The sequence below is a fragment of the Hemiscyllium ocellatum genome, chromosome 9 (genome assembly GCF_020745735.1).
Source record: "Hemiscyllium ocellatum isolate sHemOce1 chromosome 9, sHemOce1.pat.X.cur, whole genome shotgun sequence".
Lineage (NCBI taxonomy): Eukaryota > Metazoa > Chordata > Chondrichthyes > Orectolobiformes > Hemiscylliidae > Hemiscyllium > Hemiscyllium ocellatum.
In genome coordinates, this window is record NC_083409.1 from 100498629 (window position 1) to 100505944 (window position 7316).

The 7316-nt window shown below is 42.9% G+C and overlaps 1 pseudogene; it reads right to left on the reverse strand.

The window, feature by feature from the left end:
• Window positions 1–2387: 2387 nt before the first annotated feature.
• On the reverse strand, window positions 2388–3258 carry LOC132818546 (large ribosomal subunit protein uL10-like; annotated as a pseudogene).
• Between the last annotated feature and the right edge of the window lie 4058 nt (window positions 3259–7316).

A 7316-nucleotide genomic window follows, 5' to 3' on the forward strand; every position in this document is an offset into this window, starting at 1 on the left:
GGGAGGTGTGGTTGGTGAAAGTGAATTTCTCAGTCAGACACTGAGTGCCTCACAGTAAAGAACACTCCCCCCAGCCCCCCTCCCCCCCCCACCAAAAGATCATGGCCAACAGAGTTGCTAGATGACTTTCTGAGGGCGCAGGAAAACTGCATCTCTCATTTAATCATCGTGTTACCACTGAATTGCGGTGGACTCAGGAATAATGGTTCAAGATTAGAATGGTGCTGGAAAAGCACAGCAGGTCAGACAGCATCTGAGGAGCAGGAAAATCAACGTTTTTGGCAAAAGCCCTTCATCAGGATCCTGCATCTGCAGTCCTCACTTTTGCCTCAGGGATAATGGTTGTCAATTGTTTCATGAATTGTTCCCACCAACTGAAACAATCTCTTCCACTCTGATTTAATCAGAGCATTTGTAAGTGCTGAGAGACTGGCATTGGGCCTCTCCTACAGCTAGTGTGTTAAAATCATCGCCAGAAAACTCATTCATTTTTCATATGCCTCGCATATTACTCGCATTTTGAGTTGCATCTGAAAAATACAAATATTTCATATTTGCCATCCACACACTGGTTGAAATCAAACCTGACCCAGAGCAAATGTACTTAAGAAAATTTTTAAAATACCAGACTGTTAGCAATATTATAGCTACAGTCCTTGTCCTTCTGGATGGAAGTTGTTGTGGGTTTGGAAGAAGCCTTGATGAATTTCTGCAGTGCATCTTGTAGATGGTACACACTGCTGCTGCTGAACACATTGGTGGTGGAGGGAGTGAATGGTTGTGTTTGTGGTGCCAACCAAGTGAGCTGCTTTATCCTGGACGGTGCAAAGTTCCTTGAGTGTTGTTGGAGCTGCAACACTCACCCAGCAAGTGGGAAATGCTCTTGTTTACTTTGCATAGTGGGTGATAATCAATGTAGGAATTAACTTTGATTACCTTCAGCTGTTGAATCAAAAGTGGCATTGATCGAATCTTTGGAAGCACATCAGCAAATTTTTAAACAATAACAACTTGCAAATGGCTACATCTCCAGATATTGTACACTCTCCACATTAAATAACTTTATCCAGAGATCGACCCGTTGAAATCCTTTCTTGTAAAATACAAAGTGCATTGATTAAATACCAAAGTTTATTTATAACAATGTGCTTTATTGGCACAAAATCATGCCCTTCACCTGTTTGACATTCAACATTATCTAAGAGTGCAAACAAGAAATGTTATGTTGTAATCCCGAACTTTGCAAATATTGATATACTCTAAAAGTTTCCCACAGATTGTGTCACCTTCCAAACAAAAGCTGTTCTATTGTTGGAAAGAATGTACTATATCAGCAACGGAAATTAGGAGTTGTAGGAAGACACTAACATCTGATTGCTGCACTGAAATCTGGAGGTTCCAACAAGCCACAGTCCCGCTCTTTACAGAGTACTCAGTTTAAAAAGCAATGATCTAAACAGAATTTTCTTTAAGACTTTGCTTGAGAAGGTTCTGACTCTTTACATAAGCCCTGATTAAGCTTACAATCTTGAGTTGTATGTGTTTAATCTGATTTAATAATAATTTACTTTGTGCCTATTCACTGGAGAAAAAGGTGTTAGTGAAACAAATAGAGTTAAAGACGAATAGGTCTCCTAGACCCTGGTGGATTGCGTCCTTGATTTAAAGAAAGTAGATACATACCTAGTGGATACACTGGCAGTAGCCCTCCAAGAATGCTTAGATTCTAGAAATGTGCTGGAGGATTGAAATGGAAGCTAATGGAACAGATCAATCCAAAAAGTCAAGGAGACTGAAAACAAATAACTGTCGTTTCATTAGCTTAATGTCTGTTATTGGAATGCTAAGAGGTCGTCCCATCAAATAGCTGTATCAGATTCAAGAACAGCTTCTTCCCTGCTGTAATCAGACTTCTGAATGGACCTCTCAAACATTAGGATTGATCTTTCTCTACACCTTTCTTGTAGCTGTTCTGCATTCTGTTCACAATACCCTGATATGTAAAATATGATTTGTCAGGATAGCACACAAAACAATACTTTTCACTGTATCTCGGTACGTGACAATAATAAATCAGAGTCATCGCATAGCCAACTTGGAAGCCAAAATTTAATAAGTTTTAAGCTTTTTTTGTACATGTTTTAGAACTGACATTGAGAACCCAGGCTTTCCAAATGTTAAAAAAGAGCATATTGGTGGAACAAATAATCTTTAATGCTTGTGAAGATTTCTGGTGTTTAATATTTTAGATCTCAGATCTATGCATCATTGGCATTCAATGTGAATTATTGTGCAAAGTGCTTAATAAGCAGTCTGCAGTTAGGTTTTGTTTTTTTGCTAATGATAAATTCCTTTCTTTTGGAAAGACAGGACCAGTTGAATTTTAATCAAAACAAAGCCCATACCAGCTGATTCCTTACTTTTCCTTCTTTACTCCTATACTTGCCCTTTGGCAGCAGCTGGAGCAGCTTCAATCGCAGGGGCCACAAGAACTGATAGATCAGCTTCACCCTTTCAACTAATGGGAAAGAGCAGTCTATCTTCACAGGGATAGCCAGCACCCTCCTGTAGCTGTTGATATTGGAGTGCAGTACAGAGGGAATGTTGGATAACCAATCTGCAGGCACACGCTGGTCACCTTGCAAACCCCAGTGGGGAAACATTTCTGCAGCTTCTTTAGTGATATCCAGTACCTCAGGGTTGTACACACTGTCACTGTCACAAACCTGCAAGCCATAGGGGAAGGGAGAGATGTTCACCAGCCGATTTCACTGGCTCCCACCTTGTCACTGACCTTGATTTCTATCGTACCTATGGAGATCTTTGTGTTGATGCCCAAAGCTTTAGAGAACGTGGTCTTTGAGGGACCTAAACCTATGTTTTGACTTGGCACAGTAACCTCACAGGGATAATTGCACCAACATGAGCATCAGCTGATACTCTGCTAGGCAGCAGCTGGTCATGGACTTCACTCAAATTTCATTGGTAAAGATTAAGTAGACATTTCCATGGATATGTGGCAAATGATTTTTCAGAGCAGGACTGTTCTCCAGGAGGTATTGGATGGCCTTGACAATCTTGTATTCTTATCCATCAATATAATTGCTTTATATCGGCACTATATCCGGAAATGCTGCATCTGATTGGATCCATTATTGTCTGCACCACCAATGTAACATTTTGGAGAGTCATCCAAACATTTTAATGATTTACAAAAAAATAGTTGGACTTGCACATTTCTCTGTCTTCCCTGGGCATCTTCACTTACTTGGAGAAAGTGAGGACTGCAGATGCTGGAGATCAGAGCTGAAAATGTGTTGCTGGAAAAGCGCAGCAGGTCAGGCAGCATCCAAGCATCCATGGATGCTGCCTGACCTGCTGCGCTTTTCCAGCAACACATTTTCAGATCTTCACTTACTTCCAAGGATTGCCATAGACTGGTTTAAATACAAGGTTTGTTGGCTGTACTCTGGTTCCCAATTTCAGGTGATTGTGATTGCAATCTAATTGGCAGACAAAGAGGTAGAAAATAGGCTGATGCAGTCATGTTTTAGTTTTGATAATGAGTTACCAACACAAGGTTCATGAGCTGAAATCTCTACAAAATAGGAAGGTGATGGTATTGTAGCCGGCCTGTTAATCCAGAGAACCAGGTAATGTTCTCGAGACTTAGGTTCAAATCCCACCACAGCAGATAGAGTCATAGAGTCATAGAGATGTACAGCATGGAAACGGACCCTTCGGTCCAACCCGTCCATGCCAACCAGCTATCCCAACCCAATCTAGTCTCACCTGCCAGCACCCGGCCCATATCCCTCCAAACCCTTCCTATTCATATAACCATCCAAATACTTCTTAAATGTTGCAATTGTACCAGCCTCCACCACATCCCCTGGCAACTTATTCCATACACATACCACCCTCTGTGTGAAAGGTTGCCCCTTAGGTTTCTTTTATATCTTTCCCCTCTCACTCTAAACCTATGCCCTCTAGTTCTGGACTGCCCTACTCCAAGGAAAAGACTTTGTCTACTTACCCTATCCAAGCCCCTCATAATTTTGTAAACCTCTATAAGGTCACCCCTCAGCCTCCGACGCTCCAGGGAAAACAGCCCCAGCCTGCTCAGCCTCTCCGTCAAATCCTCCAACCCTGGCAACATTCTTATAAGTCTTTTCTGAACCCTTTCAAGTTTCACAATATCTTTCCAAAAGGAAGGAGACCAGAATTGCACGCAATATTCCAACAGTGGCCGAACCAATGTCCTATACAGCCTCAACATGACCTCCCAACTCCTGTACTAAATACTCTGACCAATAAAGGAAAGCATACCAAAAGCCTCCTTCACTATCCTATCTACCTGCAACTCCACTTTCAGGGAGCTATGAACCAGCACTCCAAGGTCTCTTTGTTCAGCAACACTCCCTCAGACCTTATCATTAAGTGTATAAGTCCTGCTAAGATTTGCTTTCCCAAAATGCAGCACCTCACATTTTTCTGAATTAAACTCCATCTGCCACGTTTCAGCCCATTGGCCCAAATGGTCAAGATCATGTTGTAATCTGAGGTAACTCTCTTCGCTGTCCACTATACCTCCAATTTTGGTGTCATCTGCAAACTTACTAACTGTACCTCTTATGCTCGCATCCAAATCATTTATGTAAATGACAAAAAGTAGAGGGCCCAGCACCAATCCTTGTGGCATTCCACTGGTCACAGGCCTCCAGTCTGAAAAACAACCCTCCACCACCACCCTCTGTCTTTTACCTTTGAGCCAGTTCTGGATCCAAATGGCTCGTTCTCCCTGTATTCCATGAGATCTAACCTTGCTAATCAGTTTAAATTGAATTTTTAAGAAACTGGAACTAAGAGTCTGATTATGACGACAAATCCATTGTCGATTGTTGGAAAAACCGATCTTGTTCAGTATTGCCCTTTAGGGAAGGAAAATTCCATCCTTACCTGGTCTGGCCTGCATGTGACTCCAGACCTACAGCAATGTGGCTGACTCAACTGCCCTCTGGGCAATTAGGGACAGGCAATAAATGCTGGTCTAGTCATAAATAAATAATTTTAAAATCCCACCAGGGTACATGGTGGAAGTGTAAACCTGATCATTTGAGAATTTGCACCAGAAAGACAATAACCACGAGACACCCAAATGGTTCACAAATGTTTTAAAGGGAGGTAGCTTACCACAGAGGACCACGTGCCGTGACCTTCCCTTTACGCCCTCTGCAGTGGTCTTACAAGCCACTGCTGAAGGACAACAGTCATCTTCTCAGAATATCTAAGAAATGGCAATAAATGTTACAGCTGACCAAGTTCTGAGAACAAATCCAACATCATAAATTTAATCAGTTTGTTGATTTGATAGATACGATCAGATATCCAGCAGGGCTTTCAGCTAATTCAGCTCTAATACTTTGAATGTAGACATGAAGCTCGTTCAAAGAAAGTCAAAGTCCATACAACAGGGAGAGGTATTCCTACTTCTGTGATTGAATAGTTCATTTCCATTTCCTTTTGAACATTTTGCACTTTTGTACCTAACTTATTATATAAACCACGGTTCCATCATTCCCTTCACAATGATACAGAGAAATTGCCAAGGGGATGTACTGGACCAAATTAGAGGCCCAAACCTATCAAACAGACTCCTGCTACCTATAACAAGGCCTAAGAAATATTACAGGATACAAAATGAAGCAGAGCAAGATAGTAGACAAAGACACATCACTCCCTAATGCACTTATACTTCCTATGCTCTGTCTGAGCAGAATGCCAGTGGCGGGATGACACCCTGACCCAACAGTCCAGGACACACCTTTTCCCTCCATCACCGCTGCAGACGTCAAGGAAAGCAACCTGTCCAGATGGTGTACCTGGCCGAGCAGTCAGACCCTGTGCAGACCAACTGGTGAAGGTATTCGTCAATATCTTCAACCTCTCCCTTTTACAAGCTGAAGTCCCCACCTGCTTCAAGAAGACCACCATCACCCCCGTCCCTAAGAAAGCACATGCAACGTGCCTTAATGACTACCGCCCAGTGGCTCTGACCTCAATAATCATGAAGTGTTTTGAGAGGCTGGTCATGGCCCACATCAGCTCCAGTCTCCCAGCCTGCCTCAATCCCCTACAATTTGCATACCAATGAAACAGGTCCACAGCGGATACCATATCCCGAGCCCTGCACTCATCCCTGGAACATCTGGACAACAAGGACACCTTCATCAGACTCCTGTTCATTGACTACAGCTTCCACCTTCAACACCATTATCCCCTCCAGACTGATCTCAAAACTCTGTGACCTTTGTCTTGGGTCCACCCTCTGCAACTGGATCCTCAGCTTCTGACCCACATGCCACAATCTGTGAGGATAGGTAACTGCATCTCCTCCACAAAAACACTCAACACTAGAGCCCCCCAAGGATGTATCCTCAGTCTCCTACTGTACTCCCTTTACACCCATGACTATGTTGCCAGATTTCGAACAAACGCCATCAACAAGTGCGCTGACAACACCACCGTAGTGAGACAGATATCTAACAACGATCAGCCAAAATACAGAAGGGAGCTAGAAGGCTTGGTGAGTGATGCAGTGAGAACAACCTCTCTCTCAACGTTGACAAAACTACAGAACTGAGCATTGACTTCAGAAAGAAAGGAGCAGAACATCTACATCAAAGAAACTGAGGGTGGAGAGCATCAAGTTCTTAGGAGCGACGATAACCAACAACCTGTCCTGGACTTCCCACATGGATGTGATGGTCAAGAACGCACAACAATGTTTCTTCTTCCTCAGTTGGCTTCAGGAAATTTGGCATGTCCATGTGGACCCTTACCAACTTCTACAGGTACACCATTGAAAGCATACTGTTCAAGTGCAAAATGGCTCTGCCCAAGGCTGTAAGAAACCATAGACTCCACTTACACAGCTCGCTGCCATGGAAAGGCTGGAACATTGTCAAAGACCCCTCTCACCCTGGTAATGATCTCCCACAACCTCCTCCATCAGGCAAGAGATACAGAAGCCTGAATGTGTGCACCAGCAGGTTCAGGAGCAGCTTCTCCCCAGCCGTTATTGGACTGATGAATGGACTGTGTAACCTCAAATAATGCTAACCTTGTTAATGTTGATCTCGCCTAGCGCATACCCCGTGCAACATAACCTGTATGCCTGTGTCCAGGTTTTCTTTTACAATCTTTGTACATCCCTGTTTATTATGACCTGCTTGTACTCCTTGTAAACAAAGCTTTTCATTGTACTTTGGTAGACATGACAATAAATCAAACAATCAATCAAATTGGCCTAGTGT